General features: G+C 38.3%; 1 protein-coding gene across 1 annotated transcript in view; it reads right to left on the bottom strand.

Annotated features, from left to right (window-relative positions):
• GNG4 (G protein subunit gamma 4) overlaps positions 1-23,520 on the bottom strand; it is a 91,133-nt gene that overhangs the window by 38,493 nt on the left and 29,120 nt on the right. The window lies entirely within an intron of this gene.

The following is a 23,520-nucleotide window of genomic DNA, read 5'->3' as shown; positions in this document are numbered from 1 at the left end:
CATACAAACTTCCTTATTACTATTCAGGGCTTCACAATTCTCCTAGTCATCCAGGTTCTCAAATTAGGTGTCATTCTCAACTCCTCACTTTTTTTCAACCCCTATAATCTAATTAGTTGTCAAGACCTGTCCTTTCTCCTTTAATATCTCTTATACATACCCTCTTCTCTCTTCTGACTTTGTCATGATCCTCTGGCAGGTCTTCATCATCTCATGCCTGGACTATTGCAATAGTCTGATGATTGGTTTATCTGTTTCAAATCTTTCCCTGTTCCATCCCATTCTCCACTTAATTGTCAAATTTATCTTCATAAAGTACAGATCTAAGGATATCATTCTTACTCTCCATACTCCTCTTTCACCTTATTCCACAAGCTCCCTATCATCTCCAGTATAAATAGAAAATCCTCTGTTTGATGTTCAAAGCCTTTCATAACTTAGTCCCTTCCTGCCTTTCTAGGGTTCTTAAAACATATGCATATATATATATACATATATATATATATATTCTAGAATCCAGTAATATGCTCCTCCTTGCCATTCCTTAAATAAGATACTCTTTTTGAACAAATTAATTTATTTTAAAATATTTTTTCTTGTTTCCATGATTCATTTTCTTTCCTTCCCCTCTTCCCTCCCCACTCCCAGAGCCAACAAGCAATTCTACTGGGTTGCACAAATGTTATCACTTGTTACCTATTTCCATATTATTCATTTTTGCTATAGAGAAATCTTTTAAAGCCTAAACCCCAAATCATTTACCCATATATATATAATACTCCATTTCTTAACTCCATGCCTTTTCACTGCCTAGAATTCTCTCCCTCCTCATTTCCAGCTCTAGGATTTCCTGGATTCCTTCAACCCCACTGTGTTTTAGATACTCCCAATTTTAAGACTAAATAATAATAGTTACATTTAGATGGCACTTTTTGGTTTACAAAGCACTTTCTTCTCAACATTTTTCAGAGCTGAGGGGTACAAGTATGACTATTTGCATTTGACAGACAAGAAATTGTATCTTAGCAGGATTAAATGACTTGCTTAAGACCACATAGTGACCAAGTTGGGACAGTGGTGGTCAGATTCCTGGGCCAGGTCTCTCTTTACTAACCCATGCTGTCTCTAGGAGAAAGGGTACTCTAAAAAAAGATATTTTATTTTACAAGATGTAAATTGTAATAACAATTTTCCCTCCTCCACTTCCTGGAGATGGCACGCAATTTGGTCTGGGTTATATATGTATTATCATGCAAAACATTTTTATATTGTTGTTTTTGGTAAGAAAACAATTATATAGGAGAAGCAGAGTCAAGATGGCAGTGTAGAGGCATTGAAAGTTCAGACCTCTGAAAACCCTTCCTCACCAATTATAAACCAAATGCTCCTAGGGGACTGAAAACCAAGTCTAACAACAGGACAGAGGTAAGGAACCCTCTTGCTGGACTCAACTTAAAAAGTACACCCCCAAAAAACCTGAATTCGAGAACACTGGTGTTTAAGGGGAAGGAAGAAGAAAGGTCCCAGGACCTCTCCTCCACCCACAGTACTGAGCCTCCAGCAGTGACTGGAATCTCTGGGCTGGCAACTGTGCTAGCCTGGAGGGAGTACCTTGCGGGCAAAGCTGTGCCAGGCTCAGGGCTCCAAATACCGGTGGCTGGGAGACAGCTCAAGGAGAAGCACAGAGGACCCAGCCTAGACACAGCAGTGGAGATACTCCACACACACACACACACACACACACACACACACACACACACACACACACACACACACACCCCTTTTGGCCTTAGGGTACATCCAACTCTGCAAGTTCAACTCAGCTGGGCTTAATCTCATCAAGCCTTCTGAGGGCCAGGAAGTTCAAGCTTCAACACCCCTCCCCAACAGGCTGCTGAGTGCCTTGCTAAATTCCAAGGGTGAAGACTGACTGAAAAGCCCAAACCCACAGATTAAGCACACAATGAGAGGAGCAAGAGTGCAGGCAACTATAGGGGGAAAAGAAGGGGAAAATATGAGCAAACAACAGAAAAAGAAAAAAGAAATTACAATCGACAGCTTCTATACAGGCATTGAACAAAGATCAACTGGAACAGAGGAGGATCAAGGAATGTCAAGCAAAAACATAGAAACCCCAGCAAATTGGACACAGGCTTTGGAAGAACTCAAAATACAATTTAAAACACAATTGAGAGGCTGAAGATAACTGGGAAAAGAACTTAAAAAGCAAGATAAATCATCTGGAAACAAAGGCACTTGAACTAAAATGCGAAAATAGTGTCTTGAAAGCCAAAATTAATCAGCTTGAAAATGAGGCAAAGGAGATGAAGGATGAGGCAAAGAAAATGAATGATGAGGCAAAGGAGATGAACGATGAGGCAAAGAAGAAAAAAGATGACCTCCAAAGAAAATCAGACCAGAAGGAGAAAGATGACCAAAAAGCCAGGGATGAAATTCAATCTTTAAAAACCAGAATACAACAATTAGAAGCAAGCAACTTCACAAGGCAGCAGGAAACTATAAAATAAAATCAAAAGAATGAAAAAAATTGAGGAAAATATGAAACACCTCATTCACAAAACAGAAGATTTAGAAAATCATTCCAGGAGAGACAACTTAAAAATCATTGGTCTGCCAGAAGGCCATGACAAAAGAAAAAGCCTGGACATCCATCCTACAGGAAATTATCCAAGAAAACTGCCCCAGCATTCTAGAACAAGAGGGAAAAGTGGAGATTGAAAGAATCCGCAGATCACCTCCTGTACTTATTCCTGGTTGTTGTCAGTTGGGGATTGTTATAGCCAAATTCAAGAACTACTAGACCAAGGAAAAAATATTACAAGCTGCTAAGAAGAAGTCATTCAGACACCATAGAACTACAGTCAGGATAACACAGGATCTGGCTGCATCTACACTGAAGGACTGAAAGGCATGGAATATAATATTCCGGAAAGCAAGGGAGCTAGGTCTACAACCAAGAATCAACTACCCAGCAAAACTGACTATATTCTTAGAGGGGGAAGTATGGTCATTTAATAAAATAGAAGAATTCCAAGTATTTATAAAGAAAAGACCAGACCTGAACAGAAAAGTTGATGCTCAAATACAGAACTCAAGAGAATCATCAAAAGGTAATTAAGAAAGGGGAAAAAAAATCCAAAACAAAACAATAAACAAACTTTTCTTAAGGGACCCAATAAGTTAAAATATGTATCCTTACAAGAAAAGAGGATATTGATAACTCTTAAAAATTGTTATCACCTGGGTAGCTAGAAGAATTATACTTAGAGGGAACAATGACAAACTATAAAGGATGAAATGCCCAAACATATGTGTATATATATATATATACACACATATATATATACAAATAGAGTTTAAAAAAAAGAGGTTGATACTAAGAGAAATGGGAAAAGAAACAAATTGGGGTAAATTTATATGTCACAAAGAAGTGCATGGCAGGAGGGGAGAGAAAATCAATACATTGGAAGGGTAGAAGGGTAAAGAGGTTGGAGATAGGAAATACTCAATTCTTACATGCATTGAAAATTCCCTCAAAGAGGAAGAACAATCAAATACATTGAGGCAGAGAATTGATTTGTGCCCTATAGGGAAGTAGAAGAGTAACAAATGGACTTGGTGGGGAGGGAAGCAATGCAAGGGAGAGGATGGGGGGTGTAGTTTAAAAAGACCGTAAAGAAAACAAAAGGGGAATAAGAAGAGAAGGGGGGGGGGGAGGCAAAAAGGGAAGTAAAATAAGGGTGGGAATTAGGGGGACCAATTAAAAACAGAAAGCAATCATCAAACAAACCCCCTCAAATAAAAATTCAAATAAACTAAAGTGAAAAATGTATTTGATCTGTGTTCTGACTCCAACAGTTCTTTCTCTGGAGAAGGATAGCATTCTTTATCCTAAGTCCTTCAGAACTGTCCTGGATCATTGTATTGCTGAGTAGCAATTTTTTTTTTTGCCAGAAAGGGTATTTTTAACAAAGTTTTGCAAAAAGGAATTCTTTGTTAGATCTGACCTGATCTGTTCCTCTTTCCTGATATCCCTTACTCCTAGTGCCTTCCCTTTGATGGTTATCTTCAATTTATCATGTTTGAACATGTTGTTATCATGTTGTCTTCCCCACTAGATTCTGACCCCCTTAAGAGCAGGGACTGTCTTTTGCTTTTTTTTTTTTTTGGTATCCCCAAGGCTTAGCAGAGTGCCTGGCACATAGTAGGAGCTTAATAAATGCTTGCCAACTGACTGACTCTGAGCCTATTGTAATCTTTCCCATAGCTATAATGACCAAACCCCCCAAATCAGATCTGACAAAGAATATTCCTTTTTGCAAAACTTTATCAAAAGTACCCTTTATCCTAGAGACAGCATAACTTAGTGAAGAGAGCCCTGGCCCAGGAATCTGACCACTCTGTTAAACGTTGGTCATTACATTGTCTTAAGCAAGTCATTTAAGCCTGCTGAGACTCAATTTCTTACCTATCAAAAAGTACTCCTCAGCTCTAACAGTTGTTGAGAAGAAAGTGCTTTGTAAATGGAAAAATGCTACCTAAATGTATCTGTTACTATTTGGTCTTGAAACTGGGACTGCCCAAAACACAGCATGCAAAGTTGAGGCACCCATAGCCTTAGACCTATCACAGCCCCATGTGGTAGTCCCAACTCTCATTTTTAAAAATCATGGTTTTACTGATATCTCTTGGTTTTTAATGTCACTATAATTGTTTCCAGTATCTTTCCCCTTTCGTTCCCACAGAGCTATCCCAAATAACAAATATATTTTTAAGACATAAAAGGAGAGAGGAAAAAAATCATCGCAAGTGATCATTCTGTTGAAAAAGTCTAAAAATATGTGCAGTGTAAAACACTTGTATATTTTCCACTTCTGCTAAAGGGTAATCTCATCTTTCTTATTTCAAGCCAGACTTATTCTTTATAATTTTGCAGCATTAAGTTTTGATTTGTGTGTGTGTGTGTGTGTGGTTGTCTTTTCCAGTTACATTGTTGAATTAATTACATATGTTGTTTTCTTGGCTCTGCCTGTTTTGCTCTGTATTAGATCACGTAGCTCTTTCCATGTGTCTTTGTATTCATCACATCTATCTTTTTAAACCTTTACTTTATGTCCTAGAAACTAAGGCAGAAGGGCAAGGGCCACACAATGGGGGCTAAGTGACTTGCCCAAGGTCACACAACTAGGAAGTGTCTAAGGCCAGATTGGCAGGTCCTCCTGACTCTAGGCATGGCACTCTATTCACTGTGCCACTTAGCTGCCCCTACATCCATTATTTCTTATAGAAAAGCAATATTCCATCACAGTCATGTACCATGGTTTGTTGAGTCATTCTCCAATCAACTGACATCTATTTTATTTCCAAGTATTTGCTATCACAAAAGATATTGCCATAAATATTTTGGTGTATTTTGGGATTTTCTTATCAGTGGTCTCTCTATAAATCCAAAAGTGGAATCTCTGTGTCAAAAGGCATGGATAATACCCTTTTGGGGGGGTATAGTTTATGTTTCAAAAGTATGAACTATAAATTACTTTATTTGAAAATATTCTAAATTGCTTTAAAAATGCCAACCATCATTTCTATTTCCATACTCATTAACTCTCTTACCACTGACTAAAGAAAAAGGAAATAGCAATTTTGAATGGAAGGTTACTTTGACATCATATAGAAACTATTATTTAAAAATATAATCTGTCATCTAAGCAATTCCTAAGAGTCTTTTCTTTTTAAACTCTTACTTTCTGGCTTGGTATCTATTCTAAGACAGAAGAGCAGTAAGGTCTAGGTAATAGGGGTTAAATAACTTGCTTAGGGTCACACAGCTAGGAAGTGTCCAAGGCCACATTTGAACCCTGGTCCTCCTGGCTTCCAGCCTAGCACTCTATCTTTTGTGCTACCTAGCTGCCCCCTCCTCCAGGGTTTTTATTTGAGAGGCAGTGTGATGTAGTGAATGGAGAACTGGACTGAAGTTAGGAAAACCTGGGTTCAGATTCTACCTTTCACAAACACTGGCTGCATGGACTATGGACAAATTACTTCTCAATTCTCTAGGTGGTTTTTTAGAGTAATAAGTTACAAAGAAGGTGTCTATTGATACTGGAAAGAGTTCTTCACTTGCAGTCACAGGTTCAGTTCCTACCTACCCCTGTCAAGTGTCTGTAAGTACCTTGCCTTGCTCTGCCTCAATTAAGATTTAAAATTTTTCCAAAAAAAAAAAAAAAAAGGACAGAGGTTAAGTGAACCAAGAGAAGATGAAGCTTTATTTGAGCTTGGTCCAAATTGGCTTTGGTTTTAAAGGTCAGGAGATCTGTTTGACTGGCTTCTTGCTTCCCTTGTTTGACTGGTCTATCCACTTACTGGGACCTCTAGAGCATACTTTTTATTTGAGTTTTTGTCAGAAGTTCCTCCTAGTTAAGTTTGTTAAATTTCATTGCTTTTTCTATTCTTTTTTCCCCTGTGGGGATCAGGGAAAGGAGAACCAACTGTCTATAGAGTTCTGATTTTGTGTTTTTTCATTCCTTCTCTATGATTTTGGATTTTTAACTTTTGGGATGCCTATTTTTAAAACCGTTTTTGACTCATTCACTCACTTTTCCCCTTCTTTTTTGCATTCTCTCAAGATTCCTTTGTCTATAGGTGGGTTTTTTTTTTGTGGGTTTGGGTTTTTGTCATCGTTTTTTGATTATTGGTACATCCAGTGGTGCATAAGAACTGGTCATAGTATATCAGACACAATCACATTAAGGATAACAGAAAAATATGGAGGGTCTCCTCAACTTTGCTTAAATGAGGGCTTCTCCCTTTTCACATCTTTTATTTACATAAAAGAATAGTGAGAATTGGGTGGTGCAAGCTAAGCAACAGTAACCCCAGCAAAGACTGCCTTTTCAGTGGATGGAGAAGGGTATTTTGCTGCCTTGAGGACAGAATCTCCTGGGGTAAGACTTTTAGGGGAGATTCCAGGAGTTCCTTTTAAGACTTTACAAGCTACCTCTCCTCTTCTTTGGAATTCTGGACATTAGTAGCTCCTCAGAGGTTAATTCACCAGTTCCTCAACACTAATGGTGGTTATGCTGGCACTGCAATGCTGATCTACAGCTGTCTACAGAAAGACTAATGAACTTGAATAGCCCCGAGGACTTTTTTCCATTGCTTGTTAAATTTCTAGACTAGGTATGAACTGGCACAGTATATAATAATAATCATGATAATAATAACTTCCATTTCTATAGTGCAGGGATTCTTAACCTAGGTCCATGGACAGATATCCAAGGGTCTGTGATTTGGATGGGAAAAATTCACATCACCAACTTCTAAATGAAATTTGGTATTTCCTTCATTCATGAATATAGGCAACAAATCGCAATAGTATTATCAGTGCCTGGGACCTAGTCACCAATAGAAATCACATCCCATTTTATTCCATTATAGTTGTTGCAGATATCTCAAAACATAGGTTGCACTCTTCACTAATTTGCAATTACTGTAGTTTTTAGACCCATCTCTAGTTCACATGTGATTGCATTCTTTTTCTTTAGAGATTTTTTCAATATTGTTCCTATGAATTTTAATCTTGTTTCCTATGAAGTTTATTTTATGCATTTGATAACAATAGCAACTAACAATATAGCACCTGCTATGCACCAGACACTAAGCTCAACACAGGACTTATTCTGCTGTACAAATTTTATCTCATTCGATATATATCCTGTAAGGTAGGTACTATTACCTCCATTTATATTTGAGCAGAGTTTAAGTGATTTGCCCAGGGTCATACAGCTTATTAGTACCTGAGATGGGATTTGAACTTGGGTCTTCCAAGCTCCAAGTCCAATGTGAATGCCACAAAGTTGCTCTATTTTAAAAATATCATTCTAAAAGAGGTCTCCAGGTTTCACTATATTGCCAAAATGGTCCATGACACAAAAATTAACCTCTGCTCTAGACACCCCTAGCCAACTGTTAGGTTTAATTAGTTATTAATCTAGCATAATTCTATTAGAGATCAATACCAGAGAAAGAATTTTTTTCCCTTGTTCCTGTAATGCACGGCTAGGGGGAAATCACAGTGGTCACTTTAAGGAAGATTGGCATGCTGGGAGGACGGTGAGAGAAGTCGGGGCCACTCTCCTGAGGTGGTTGGTGACTTTTCTCTGGATCCTCTGAGTTAGTAATTTTAGTAAAAATTAACTTTGAAATCTTAAAAAGAACATCTGTGAAGGGGGGAAGAGTTTTGTTTGGTGAGAGCTGTCCTCCTGAAGGGAGAAGCAGCTGCCAGTGGGGATGCTGTTTGGCTCTCACTGAAACAGCGTGAGGTCTGACTCCCTAGCTGGGAAGAGTTCTAACTGTCAGATTTAAACAGTTAGAGAAGGCAACTTGTGACTACTTTTGATATATCAGTTAAGGAGGTTAGTAATATTTTATGTGCATATATGAGTATAAGTTTAGATAGATAGAATTGGGTTTAGGTAGACAGTTGTGAATGGTTTAAGGAGGTTCACCCTTGGTGAACAAGAAGCAAATCCTTGCAGATTAGATTGGGGGGTATATTTAGAAATCTTAGAATTAGGGTAAGAGTTTTCCTACTTTATTTTGACCTCCTTTATCCTGTCCCTGCCTCTCTTGATAGTGAATAAGTGTTGGATTAAGCTGTGTCCAGCAAATTCATCCACTGTTTACAACCTGGTGACCCTAACAGTTCAATCAGCTATATATACACCAACAACCTATAACAAGATCGATATTAACAACAACACAACCCATTCATGGAGCAGGAGTTCTACAGGGGTGTAAAGATTAAAATTTAGGGGAGATGGGGAGACTGAGGCAGGTAGAAATTAGTTTCTCTCTGCAAGGAGTATTATATTTTTTAGAGGTTTATTAAAGGCTAAAGATTAAAGAATATACAAGTAAGAAACATGTGCCTAGGCCAGAGGCCTAAACAAAATAACCTCACATCACGCAAGAGACGAGCCTGCTCCAAAACGGAAGTCCAAAAAGAGCCCCTCATTGCTTCTAGTAGTGCATCCCTAGCATGACATAGACTTAAGTAATCTTCCTCTAAATTTGGGTCCCATTTAGGATCTTCTGTCGGCCAGTGAACAGCCCTGAATCCCTGAGCCTCATTCACAAGAGAAAGAACCTTATTCCTTTCTTCCTCTGTTAGCAGAGCATGCATTAAATCTTCTACCTCTGACCAGGTTGGATTGTAGAATATGTAAATGATTTCAAAATTTCTTATGACTACAAAGGGTTCATCTTCAAAGGAAGGAATATTTTCTTTGAACCGCTCAATGTCTTGTAGAGTCAAAGGTCTATGAGGTGTAATATTTACAAATTCCCTTGGAGAGGATTGGTCTTCATTTGAATTGTCTGTGATTACTGCTGCTTGGTTTGTTGTTTGGGTTGCAACAGAGTAGGTGAGGGGAGGAGGAGTGATTGGGGGGGAAGGGAGGGGCTGGTCAGGAGCAGGAGGGACAGGGGAAAAGTAGGGGAAAAGAGAGGAGGTAATTCTCCACATGGCTATCTCTCAGCAGAACTCCCTGGAATCCCCTCTTATTTCTTCTCCTTTAACCAAGGATCAGTTTCCCAATGTTTCTGGCTTAGGTGCCTAGGTCTCCTCACCTATGACCTATGTCTGGAGCATCCTCATATGACGTCCAGCCTGGGGACACAGATAGGACAACCCTAGTACAGGTCCTCAGGGAGGGCAGTTCACCATGTCCCCAAACTCCCGCTACTCCGGGCGAATGCAACGGCACTTCCCCAGAATGCCTTGTAATCTCATCTGGGCCGAGATCGAGAAGGTATTTAAGCTGATTCAAAGGCTTTTGAGGGGCTCTTGGCTCTTTTTGGACTTCCGTTTTGAAGCAGGCTTGTCTCTTGCGTGATGTGAGGTTATTTTGTCTAGGCCTCTGGCCTAGACACATGTTTCTTACTTGTATATTCTTTAATCTTTAGCCTTTAATAAACCTCTAAAAAAATATAATACTCCTTGCAGAGAGAAACTAATTTCTACCTGCCTCAGTCTCCCCATCTCCCCTAAATTTTAATCTTTACAGGGGTTACACATTGCGCCTATGTTTAGGCTTTTTCAATGGATCAATTAATTGTGTTAAATTATTTTTCTTTAAAAAAATTTGGGGGCATCTGGGTAGCTCAGTGGATTGAGAGCCAGACCTAGAGATGGGAGGTCCTAGGTTCAAATCTGACCTCAGTCACTTCCCAGCTGTGTGACCCTGGGCAAGTCACTTAACCCCCATTGCCTAGCCCTTACCACTCTTGTGCCTTGGAACCAATACCCAATATTGATTCCAAGATGGAAGGTAAGGGTTTAAAAAATTTTTTTAAATTTTTTATTTGCTATATGGGTTAGCCCTCTGGGATTTGGAGGGTGAAGACTACTTGGGATAACTAGAATGGAACAAGAAACCAAAGACATCAATGCATAATTTTGAGTACATGAAATTGGAAAGTGTTTGTACAAATAAATGTTGCCAGGATTAGAAACGGAACATTAAGGAAAATTTTTTTCACAGAAAGTCTCTCAAATACAGATCTTATATTGAAAATACATGGAGAACTTTGTCAAATTTATGGGAATAAGAGTCATCCTCAAATTGATAAATGGACATAAGATATGAATAGTTTTGGATGAAGAAATTAAAGCCTTATGTAGCTACAAGAAAAAAAATGCTACAAGCCACTACTGATTAGGGAAATGCAGACCAAAACAATTTTGAAGCATTATCTCATACCCATCAGATTGGCTAAAATGACAAATGTTGGAGGGCATGTGGAAAAGTGGGGGCACAAACACTGTTGGTTGAACTGTGAACTGGTTCAACCATTTTGGAGAGCAATTTGGAATTCCTCCCAGAGAGTCATAAAACTGTACATACCCTTGGACCCACAATTGTTGGGTCTTTCCCAAGGAGATCAGGGAAAAAGGAGAAGAACGCACATGTTCCACGATATTTATAGCAATTCTCTTTATGGTAGAAGAGAATTAGAAAGAGATGTCCATCAATTGGGGAATGACTAGACGAATTGTGCTATTATGATTGTAATGGAATACTACTGTGCATAAGAGACAACGAGCAGATTTGTTAAAAAAAAAAACAAACAAACTTGGAAAGAACCACATGAGATAATGAAGAGTGAGATGAGTAGAACCAAAGGAACATTATATATATATATATATATATATATATATATATATATATATATATATATATCTACAGATTTTATATTTGAAGAGTAATTTATGAAAGTACACCTATAGAGAACGAACTGAGAAGTGGAAACATAGAAGACATTATATATTTTGCTGGATATCTCCTATGGTGTGGAGAGGGGAGAAGAGGCTGAATTAAAAAAAAAGAATAAATAGACATAAATTAAAACTTATTTTTAAAAACACCTTGCTTCAAGGTTTAAGGGGGTTAAGCTTTAAAGTTTACAAAGGTAACCCATAGCAATATTATGAAAGAGGCAAGGAATATTATCCCCACTTTAAAGATAAGGGAACTATAAAAATGTTATATTTGACAATCATGATTTTTTTTTTTGTCATAACTATCAATTGGAGAGTCAGTGCTGCTAACCTTTGTGGAGACCAAATGCTTCCTGAGTAGCCAGATCTCAGATAACAGTTGTACCAATGGAAAGACAGATTTTGTGGCCCAAGGGAAAGAGGTACAATGTTTGGTCTTTACATCCATCTTGGATATAGGTTGGAGAATAGAAGGAACCCTTATTGATTGTACCATATTTCCATCCATGCTTGAATCATTGCACAAATTAAATACGGTGCTAGTAAAGCATGAGGTATTTTGCAATTTGGGTCTCAATTACTCAATTTGCATCTTGATTGCCTGATAGCATCTGCCTGATCTAATAACATCTAATCACACAGATGCTAAACAAGAGCAAGGATAAAAAGCTTGAAGTCTGGTATGTGCCATCATGGACTGGAGAAGATGTAGTCAGGAAGCACTGGGGCTGAATGATTCCTGCTTGTCAGAGACACGGGGGCGAGATTCATCCCTGGATTTCTGAAGCCTGTTATTCTAATGCCAAGTCATGAGGCAAACCTCCTTTCTGGGTACCCTCAATGGATGAGAAAATGAGAGATCATTAAAATAAGGGTAGTATTTTTTTTTTCAAGATCAGATGGAAAATTAGCAGCAGATTTAGGAAGAGAACCAGAATAAAGATCTACTTTATTAAAAAATATATTATAATTGTCTCTTCAAACAGAATGAATGATTTATACAGTACTTTTAAGATTTACAAAGTACTCTCACCCATTATCTCATGTGTATTCCATTTCTGAGGCATCCTCATCATTGTAGGTATCCCCATTTTATGAGGATATCGAGGCTCAGAGAACTTAGCAATTTGCTAATGGTGATGCTGCCAGTAAATACCCAACCTGAAATTTGAACTTCAGTCTTTTGGGGGACAATCCAGCTCCTTATCCAATAATAATAGCAAATTTATGTAGTGCTTTAAGGTTTGCAAAGCACATTATAAATATTATCTCATATTATTTCCATAACAGCCATTGGAGGTAGGTGCTATTATTCTCATTTTACTGGTGAGGAATTCACCAGAGATTAAATGATTTGCCCAAGTCATACCTAGCAAGTATCTGAAGCTTGATTTGAACTCAAGTCTCCCTGACTTCAGGTCCAATGCTAGATAGAGCATTGCAAAACCTAACTGATTCTCATAATCTACTATTCTCTAGTTCCTTCCACTGTTTTTCCTCGTCCAATAGTTTGCACTCTTTGTCTTTGCTTTTGCCAAATGCTAGCCATCAGCTAAGCTTTGACAATTAGGTTTCCTAAATCTTAATGATGATAGCTTACATCTATAAAGTGTTTCAATAACAGAAGCCATGTGTAGTAGGTAGTATAATGTTATACCCATTTGTAGATAAGGACACTGAGATCTGAAGAGGTTATGGGACTAGTTCAAAGTTAAAAAGGTAATGAGGCATAATAGTAACATGAATACAGTAGGATCTGGTTTTACATGAACTCAGCACATACAAATCCAGGTATATATGATTGGCAATAGAAAAAAATGAAGGCAGAAAAAGGTATAGATTAAAAATTGTTAATTATGAGGCAAATCTGCACCATCTTCCCCAAGCTGCATAAAGTCTCATAGCCGTTTGTCCAATCATGCTCATTCTTGCTCTGAGAAGTGTTTGTGTGAGTCATTACATTGTTTGGGGCCAAACATTAGCTACTGCATCAGTCTTTGTTTGGAGTTCTCACTTGTAACAAGTTGTGTTGGCATCTGAGCAGTGGCTTCTCTTTGTTTCATTAACACAATTTAATTATTAATAATGGCCCCATAATACAAGAGTAGTGATGTTGGTAGCTCTGAAAAGCCTAAGAAAAGTCCTAGAGAGCCTAGGTATATTTGTATAAAGAATACTTATTAAATATTGAGGTTTGCTATTATGCACAATTTTCCATTTGGCCTCAGTTTTCAGAGATGAAGACAAAGATTAGGAGTAGGCGAAAGGGGATATCATGGAACCAAAAAGCAATCCACTACTGAACGAATGGCAAAAAATTGTTTGAACTAGTCGAGCAGTCCAAGGCTTCATTCAAGGATATGATTTGCCAAATGGAGAATGAACTGTGTGATAACGCTCCCCATTGTCAAACTCTTATTGTCTATAGAGTTCACATCATAATTCAGATTAGAGTTTATGTGAGCAATAGTTTCTGCCCTCAAGAAATTTATAGCCTACATAGGAGACAATGAAGACAATATCAATTGTGTTTTAGAATTCTAATAACATTGAACTTCATATACAAAAATAACATCTTGAGCTTTCCAGTAGTGTTGAATTTATGCAGGTCTATTTGTTTGCACCCTACTAAGCAACCTCCTTTTAGAAGGGATTCATGCTTCAAGTAGGAAATGAATATGATTTTATTTATTTGTTTTTGTTGGACTCTTTGTGACCCCTTGGACTATAGAATGCCAGACCTTTCTGTTCTCAACTATCTTCTGAAGTTTGTCCAAGTTCACATTCACTGTTTCCATGACACAATCTATTCATCTCATCCGCCGCTGTCTTCTCCTTTATCCTTCAATCTTTCCCAATATCAGGGACTTCTCTAATGAGTCCCGTCTTCTCATTATGTGGCCAAAATATTTAAGCTTCAGCTTCAGTATTTGACCTTCCAGGGAACAGTCTGAATTAATTTCTTTAAGTATTGGCTGATATAATCTCCTTGCAGTCCATCTAGATAAACTCTAATATCTCAATACTAAGAGTATATGACTTATATCTATCACCACCAACAATAATAGTCAATATTTATGTGCAATTTCTGGTTACAAAGTGTTTTGTGTACATTATCTCTTAGAAACTTCACACTAGAGGTTGGGCATGACCATCTCTCAGCCTCCTTATAGCTGTGACCCTATGATCATGTCCCAAAGAGGTAGGTAGGGAGTACAAATATTATCCTTACGTTACAGATGAGGAAAATAGTTTAGAAAGACTAAATGATTATGTTACCTCTCAAGAGCACATCTTTACAAAGCAACTGGAGGTTAAGAATTCAGTCTTTGAGCGATAATAAGGAAAAATACATGTACAAAAATATTCATAGCTGAGCTCTTTGTGGTGGCAAAAAATTAGAAAATGAGGGGATGCCTATCAATTGGGGAATGGCTGAACAAATTGTGGTATATGTTGGTGATGGAATACTATTGTGCTCAAAAGAATAATAAAGTGGAGGAATTCCATGGAGACTGGAATGATCTCCAGGAATTGATGCAGAATGAGAGGAGCAGAACCAGGAGAACTTTGTACACAGAGACTGATACACTGTGGTACAATCGAACGTCATGGACTTCTCCATTAGTGGCAATGCAGTGATCCTCAACAACTTGGAGAAATCTATGAGAAAAACCACTATCCACATTCAGAGGAAAAACTGTGGGAGTAGAAACACATTAGAAAAAACAACTGCTTGATTACATGGGTCAAGGGGGATATGGTTGGGGATGTAAACTCTAAATGATCATCTTAATGCAAACACCAACAACATGGAAATAGGTTCTGATCAAGGACACAAATAATAACCAATAAAATTGTGCTTCAGCTATGGGAAGGGTGGGACTAGGGGAGGAGGGATAGAATATGATTCTTGTAACCAAGGAATAAAGTTCTAAATGGACTAAATAAATTAATTAAAAAAAAGAAAAAGAAAAACAACTGCTTGATTACATGGGTCGAGGGGGATATGATTGGAGATATAGACTCTTAATGAACATCTTAGTGCAAACATCAACAACATGGAACTAGGTTTTGATCAAGGACACATGTAAAACCCAGTGGAATTGCGTGTTGGCTATGGGAAGGGTGGGGCTAGGGGAGGAGGGATAGAATATGATTCTTGTAACCAAGGAATAATGTTCTAAATTGACTAAATAAAATAAAATAATTTAGTCTTTGAGCATGGAAAAGAGCAAAGTTCATGGGCTCACATGAGAACAGAACCCAGTCATGGAACTCTGATTAAATTATGATACAAGCAAAATGGGGGCAGGTGCAGAAAGAGGCATAACAATTGTTTAGCTGCTGCCACACTGGGATAGCTATGGGTAGAAGGCAGAAAAGGAAGGTTGATTTCCTAGTTAGAATGCTATGACATAGGTAGCCTTCCCTACCTCAGAAAAGAGTAGAAACAGAGAGTTAGCCTGGCCAGTTGGAATGATGGCTCTTTCTTCTGGGACCAGCTCCTTGAAACACTTCTCTAAGGCTAAAGTTTTGGGCACAGTGATATATCCTAGATCATCTTTTCAAACAAACGAAAAATTGTTTCTGTCCAAAGCTAAGATCATTAGTCTCTGTATTCTATACTTTTGCTTTATGCAAAATATGAGGAAAGAGTCAAAGGTGATTTTGAGGTTTTAATCCTATAGGACTGAGTGATGGCGATGCTATCCAAAGAGACAGGAAATTTGGGGAAAAGAGGCAAGTTTGTAGTAGGGGTTGCAGGAAGACAATGAGCTCTATTTTGGACACAATGAGCTTGAAGTGCTGGTGGGACACCTAAATGGAAATGTCTAGCAGGCAAAAGGAAATACAGGACTTGAACTCAGTGAGAAATTGGGGCTGGTTTTATAGATTGCCTGTGTGGAGAAGATAATGACAACTAACATTCATAAAGTGCTTTAAAATTTGTGAAAAAAATTTATTTTATTTGATTCATATAATTAATGCCTGTGAGGCAGGTACTGTTATTAGTCCCATTTTACAGATGAAGGAATTGAGGTTAAGTGACTTGCTCAGGATCCCACAGTTAGCAAATGTCTCAGGCAGGATTAGAACATAGGTATCCCCAAGTCTATGTCTAGCACTCTATGCACAGTACCAGCTAGTGTCATGGATGTTAATTAAATCTATGGAACCTGATAGTGTATAGAGAGGCAGAAGGCATAGAGATATGAATGACTTATATTTAAAGGGTGGAACAAAGTTCATGAGCCAGCAGAAAAGGATTAGACATGAGGTAAGAAGGAGTAAATATCATTAATAGAGTCTGTTCCAATCCTGTTGATGAGCTTGTCTTACCAGCACTAGAAATGTGATGGGGAGACCAGTTAAAGAATAGTCCTTTTTGGAGGGGAATATGAAGTAGGGCTGGAATGGAGAGAATTTTGAAAAGGTATAGATGGGGGAGAAGTGAGAGACAAGAAATAGCTATGTTTAGTGCAGAAAGAGCACTAGATTTTGTATCAGAGGTCCTGAGTTTGAATCCCTGCTCTTCCACTTACTACCATTGGTAGGTGTAAATGAGCGTGTGAATTGATTAGGTTATTTGATCAAGCTTTTACTTTTGCTCTTTTCTACCTTCCTCTTAGGTAGGCCTTCTGGAAACGAAACAAAACAAAACAAAACAAAATAAAACCCTGGTAACAAATAATACAGTCAAGCTCTACAAATTCCCACATTGACCATACCCCACAAATCTGTTTGATTTTTTTTTGTATGAAATAGATTTTATTTTGTTTTCAGTTTTATTTAATTAGTCAATTTGGAACATTATTACTTGGTTACAAGAATAATATTCTTTCCTTCCCTCTCCACCCCCCCCCCTTTTCCTTAACCAGTTCACAGTTCCACTGGGTTTTACATGTGTCTTTGGTTAAAAACTTTTTTCATGTTGTTGATGTTTACACTAGGATGATCACCAAATTTGTTTGATTCTGAAATCTTAAGTCTATCATCTCTGTTAGAAAAACTGATCAGAGTTCTTAAATCTTTTACAGTTGTAAGTCCCTAAGTGTCATTGTTGTTGTAGAAATTAGAACTGGCATCTAGCAAAAATGTACCTAGAATACTGATTATTTCATGAAGGTAAAAAAACCTCAAGAGATTTTTTTTTGCCATGCTGTCAAATGGGAGAAAGTTGAACAGATGGTCAGATAGCCCATCTGCCCAGCCAGTGCTCCTACAATCAGAAAACTTTTAGAACTGCTTCTGAAATATACTGAGCTTGAAAATGGGGTAAAATCATGTTTTGAAAGATGTGTTGTTTTTAAAAAATAAGATTGATAGATAAAAAAATAGGTAAATGATGTTTTTGAGCCTTTCATCCAATTTGTAATTGGGATTTTCTGTCTCCTAATTCACCAATTCAAGGGAGATGGAGGAATAGTGACATGTTTTCTCTTCCAGAATTATTCAACTAAAATGGATATTTCTCCAATAGAATTCATAAGGGAAGTTTCCAATTCTCATACTTGGGTTCTTTGATGGGTCTGTGATCTAGTTGGTTTTGATACTTTCTTCACTGGCACCAATCCAAATCTCTCTGACATATTTTTATCCTGAGTTATTCTTTTCCATGTTCTCTCATATTTTTTCTTTCCTTTTTCTCTTTTTTAAGGGTTACCTTCTATCTTAAAGTCAATCTTAATTATTGGTTCCAAGGTAGAGGAGTGGTAAGGACTAGGCAAGTGGGGTTAAGTGACTTGCCTAGGGTCACACAGCTAGGACATATCTGGGGTCACATTTAAACCCAGGACCTCCCCTTTCCAGGATTGGTTCTCTCTCCACTAAGCCACCTAGCTGTCCCCATATTTTTTTCAATAGAGGAACTACACAATGCACACAGATCTCCTGTTCTTGAAGCACAGCAGATAGAGTGCTGAACCTGAAATCAGGAAGACTTGAGTTTAATTTGGCCCCCAGAAGCTGTGTGATCCTGCAAGTCACTTAAGTTCTCTGCTTTTCATTTTCTTCAAATGCAAAATGAGGCTAATAATGGCAACTACCTCCCAAGACCTTTGGGAGAATAAAAGGAGGTGATATGTTTAAAGTGCTTTGTAAACTTTAAAGCACTATATAAATCAGCTATTATTTGTTATTACCACTAATATTACCAATGAAAAAGTATTAAGAATATATCTATTGCTAATAATTATTAATAAAAATAGTCATATTATAAGTATTAAGTATAATATATTAAAATAATAAAATAATCATAATAAATAGCAGCAATAAGAACAATAATAATATTACTAGTCAGTGCAGGCTAAATACCCTGATCTGCCTCCTTTGCTCATAGGATTATAGATCTAGGACTGGAAAGGGCCTCAGAGGATACTTGGGGCAATGGAGACTCAGAGAGACTAAACAACTTGCTGCAGGTCACTGATATCAAGCATCAGGAGGTAGGTTCTCTGACTTTAATGCCAGTATTCTTTTTACTGTGTCATGTGGTTTAGCAGAAAGATCAAATCCTGGCTCTAAGGTTTACCATTTGTGTGACCATAACCAAGTCACCTGGGCTTCCGTTTCCCCTTTAAAAAAAAAAGTGGTAAGTTGAATGATCTTTGAAGTTCCCTTTCCAACTGTAGATCTCTGATCCCTCTGGCTATAGGTGCCCTTAATCCTGGCTGTTAGACCACTTCATGCACTCTAGGCTCTCTGCGTAATATGCTCCAGCCTACTTCTATCCATCGTATATCTTTCCATTACTATTTTGGTCACTTACAACTTTGATTTTTCTGTGGCTCCAAGGTTCCATGATTCACCATTAAGATGATGGATAGGAATTGGACCTGTGATTTCATTGGTATGGGGAGCTTGGAGATGAAGGAACTCCCTTTACTAACATGGGTCAGTAGCACCTTCTTTGTTAGAGATTTAATAATTTGCCCATGACCATAAAACAAGTGTGTGCCAGAGGCAGGACTTGAAACTAGGTCTTTCTTGCTTCTAGGATGGCTATCTGTTCTTAAACTGTATTCCACTCCATGTACTCTATGCTCCAATGACACTGGCCTTCTTGCTGTTCCTCAAACACAACACTCCACCTCCCCACTCTGTGCCTTTTCTATCTGTTGTCTTCCATGCTTGGAATGTTCTCAGTCTCTTCACCTCTGCTTCCTAGCTTCCCTGACTTCTTTCAAGACTAATCTCAACACCTATCTTCTGCTGGAGATCTTCTTTCCCACCTCACCCCTACTCTCACTGCTAGTGCCTTTCCTCTGTTGGAAGCTCTTTGAAAGCAAGAACTGGGTTTTGGATTTTTTTCTTTCCTTGCATCTTCAACCCTTGAGAGCATGGTGCCTGGTACAGAGTTAGTGTTAAATAAATGCTGGTTGCCTGAATAACTATTATACAATATTGCCTCTAAATGGTGGGACAGTGCCAAACAACTCTGAGTAGTACAGCAATTAACCATGTTTTCAGAGGACTGATGATGAAGAAAGCTGTCCAATTCTTTACAGTGAGGTGATGAGTAGAGTGTGCATTGCCTATGTAGGATTTGTGTGCACTCTCATAGTTTTGCCCAAATGCAGTTTTTGGGGAGGCATGAATGGCTGCTTCTAGAAGCTCACTTACCTTTCTCCAAAGGAAATGTTGATTTTTGCCTGTAGAGGAGCAGGAAATTAGGGTCATGAAGTCAGCCAACTCTGCTATCTCTTCAGCAAAGGGATACCAGACTAAAATTATATTTCTTGTCCCCCACCCTATAAAAGTGATGTTTAGGCTTAAGTTTGGTTTCTATCCCTAAATAGAGTAGTGGTCCAAGCTATATCTGAAAGTCTGACTCCCTTCCAACCAAATGTTAGTTATATGAAGTCTGTAACAAATATTGAATAACAAATAAACTCACTTATCCAAGTCAAAGCAAACAGAAAACAGGGAGGTTACAAAGATTAGAATATAGTAGATGATACAGAGTTCCCCCACTGGAAACATGATCTCTCTGATCAAACTAGAGAGTGAATCTGTGATCTTACTCAAGGAGAAATTCCCCAAAGTCTCCAGTACAGCAAGCTAGCAATCAGGGACATGCCAAGGCACTGGTTCCTCCACTTATCTGCTTCTTCCCAAAGCCTTTCTCCTCCTCTAAAGGCCTGAAGAACACCTAACTTTTCTCAAAGCTGGAGGTCAGAAAAGAGAAAATTTCTCTTCTTCCAATCTCTCTCTAATTCTATGAGGCATGGAGCATTGAATAATCATTCTTCCCTCCAACAATCTGTCTAATGAAATATACCAGGATTGAATCTCAGATTACAGATGAATTAGATATGCATAATGAGAGCTGTAGTTTTGAGATGGTCAAAATGGTTCTGGAAATTTGTTTTGCTTGATTATGCATATTAGTTACATGGGTTTTGTTTTTCCTCCCCTTCCCCTGAGTGATCCCAGTGGTGAAAAAGAGTAAAAAGAAGGCAAAATAACTGCATTTTAATTGGAAAAGATAAACAGGACCAGTTCTCATATTCCTCCAACACCTTTTTCTTTTTAATTGCTCACGTTACAATCTACCTATATTTTACTTTCAATTTAAAACACAATGAAACAAGACAAAATAGCTCCAATATGGACTTAATTCTCATATTTTCTTTTCCTCTGGGGTCCACAGGAAACATATGGAATAAACTTTTCTTAATTCCCCAGCTTAATTTGTAACTAGCTCTGAAAAAGATACCATTTTTAAAGCAGCTCAAGGATGTCAGGGAGCAGCCTCTATCAGTTGGGAAGAGGCTCCTTTGTGAAATCTGAACTTTCTTATTTTGCTGAATGAAGAGCTCTGGCAACTGGCAGCAGAGAAGAACCAGGGGAGCTTGTTAAAGGATTAGTTTACTGAAAATGGTCCAAGTAAATTAGAACTGCTGATAAGAGAGAAGAAATTACCTAAAAGGCTGTTAAGAAATGCCCCAGGTAGTTCATGGGCACTGGTATATGGAAAAAAGGAAAAAAAGTTTGGACATGGGGATTAAGAAATCAAAACCTCTCCCTGCTTATGGCTAAAAAGGGAAGAACTCAAAAATATCTCAGAAACCACTCACTGTATTACTTCTAGTTCACTTTTTTCCCTTCTTTTTCTCTCTCCCTTGGTGTTTCATCTTACTTACATCCATCCCCTCTGGCAACTGGTGATGCTAGTGGGATATCTCCCATGATCCTTCATGGATACTCAAAGAATGAACACTGTAGCACATATTTAGAGGTAGTGTGACCTGAAGGCTGACTTTCCTTTAGGAGTAGAGTCTCCAGACTCAGCTACTACATCCCCTCAAGATTCTAGGGTTAGTCATATGGAGAATGTTAAGGTTTTCTAATGTGATAGATAGATAGAGAGAGAGATAGAGAGAGAGAGAGAGAGAGAGAGAGAGAGAGAGAGAGAGAGAGAGAGAGAGAGAGAGAGAGAGAGAGATAGTGCACATGCTCCCACTGATGTAATTCCACTTAAGATTGGTGGAATTTTTCTAAAGTGGAATAAAAATAGCTATAAAAAAATCACCCCACCAAAATTTTGTGAAATATTCTTCTGCCATTACATATAGAGTCAGAGGGAGCCTTTTATGTAACAGTCCAGAAAGACCATGAGCTTAAGCTTAGAAAGTATATGTGGCTAAAAGGAAATTTCCTGCTTTTGGCTGCTAGAAGTCTTCCCCCCCACCCCCCGCTTTTATAGGGGTTTATAGGGGTTATAGGAAGATTCAAAAGCAGTCCAAAATCCCCAGCCAGAACTCCTCCAGGGTCAAGTTGAAGGTGAAAATGCTGGTCACAGGAAATTCTTGCCACTTTTAAAGACCCTTCCTTTTGTCACTTCCTGTGCCTTCCTTCCACTTTACATGGGCCAATTATAGCTTTTAGCTTTGCTTAGCACTGCCCAGGGGACAGCCAGTTGAATCTGATTTGTCACCCATTATCACACATGTGTGTCACAGACCTCCCCATACTTAAGGATAAGTGGGGTATATACGCTTCTGGTGATTAAATCTAAAAATGGGCAGGGAGAGTGAATACCATCTTCACATAAAGATATTGTCACCAGCTGTCATGCCTGGACATCAGTGGGAAGTTCCAAATCCCTTGAAGATGTAGAAATTTACAAAGTCCCAAGTTCAATCTGAAATTTCCCCCTCTCCCAAAGGGAGTTAGCTGGAATGATATCTCCTCTTGGTTAGCTGGAATGACCTCTCTTCATTCGTCATTCATTGGAATCCAAATCTCCAAATATTCAAAATACTTTGGTTCAGATCTGGTATTGCTTTATATATGATACACAGGAAATGACTAAGTTTCCTCAGGCAGTCCAAAACCTCTTCCAGACATTTCACATCTAATGTATTTGGTTGGTTCGTTGATTAGTATCAGAACATTTTATCACTGACTTTAAGAGGACTAGAATGACTTGATTGACTTGCTCAATCAAGCCCACTTTCTGACATCTTTCTGAATGTATCGCACTTTCCTGGAGTAGAAAATTTTGTAATGGAATCTGGCCAGGAGCCCTTAACTTGTACTGCCTCTCATCTACCCAGACACTTTTCTCCCAGGATATTTGGCAAGCTTTGGGAGCCAGGAAACAGCCTGAGAGGACTCAGGGATTCTAATGATTCTTTTTACTTCCAACAGCTTCCCAGGTAATCTCTAGAAATGGACAAGTGTCTTTATGAGGAAAAACAATTTGAAACAAGTCCAGGATTCTGTCTGGAAATGGGGAGCTGCAACTAATAACAAATGGTGTTCCATCATCAGCACAGCCAGACTCGTGGAACATTATTTCTTCTTGGCTCACACTGTTAATCAAAAACTCTTGACTGTGCCAGTGAGGGTGGAGCCTTCAGAAGAGGATGAGCATTCTCAAGGAGAGGATGGAAGAAGTGTTCTTTTTGTTACAGGAACTCTGATAAGGATGAAATGGAGGAGCGAATAGCTATTTCTTCTTTTTTTGTTTTTTTTAAAGAGATTTTATTTTCCTAATCCCATGTAATAACAATCTTCTATATACATTTCTGAAGTTGTAAGATTCAAATTGTCTCCCTCTCTCCTTTCCCTCCCCTGTCCTGGAGATGGTAAGCAATTTGTTCTGGGTTTTACCGGCAAATATCCATTTCTTATTGTTCAATCATAGCCCACCCCAAGTTATCTCATAAAGTCAGGTGGTTTGCTATAGGAGAATCTTACATTTTCTT

The sequence above is a fragment of the Monodelphis domestica genome, chromosome 2, assembly GCF_027887165.1.
Source record: "Monodelphis domestica isolate mMonDom1 chromosome 2, mMonDom1.pri, whole genome shotgun sequence".
Taxonomy (NCBI): domain Eukaryota; kingdom Metazoa; phylum Chordata; class Mammalia; order Didelphimorphia; family Didelphidae; genus Monodelphis; species Monodelphis domestica.
Note: the sequence above shows the minus strand (reverse complement) of the source record. Positions and strands in the feature narration are given on the sequence as shown.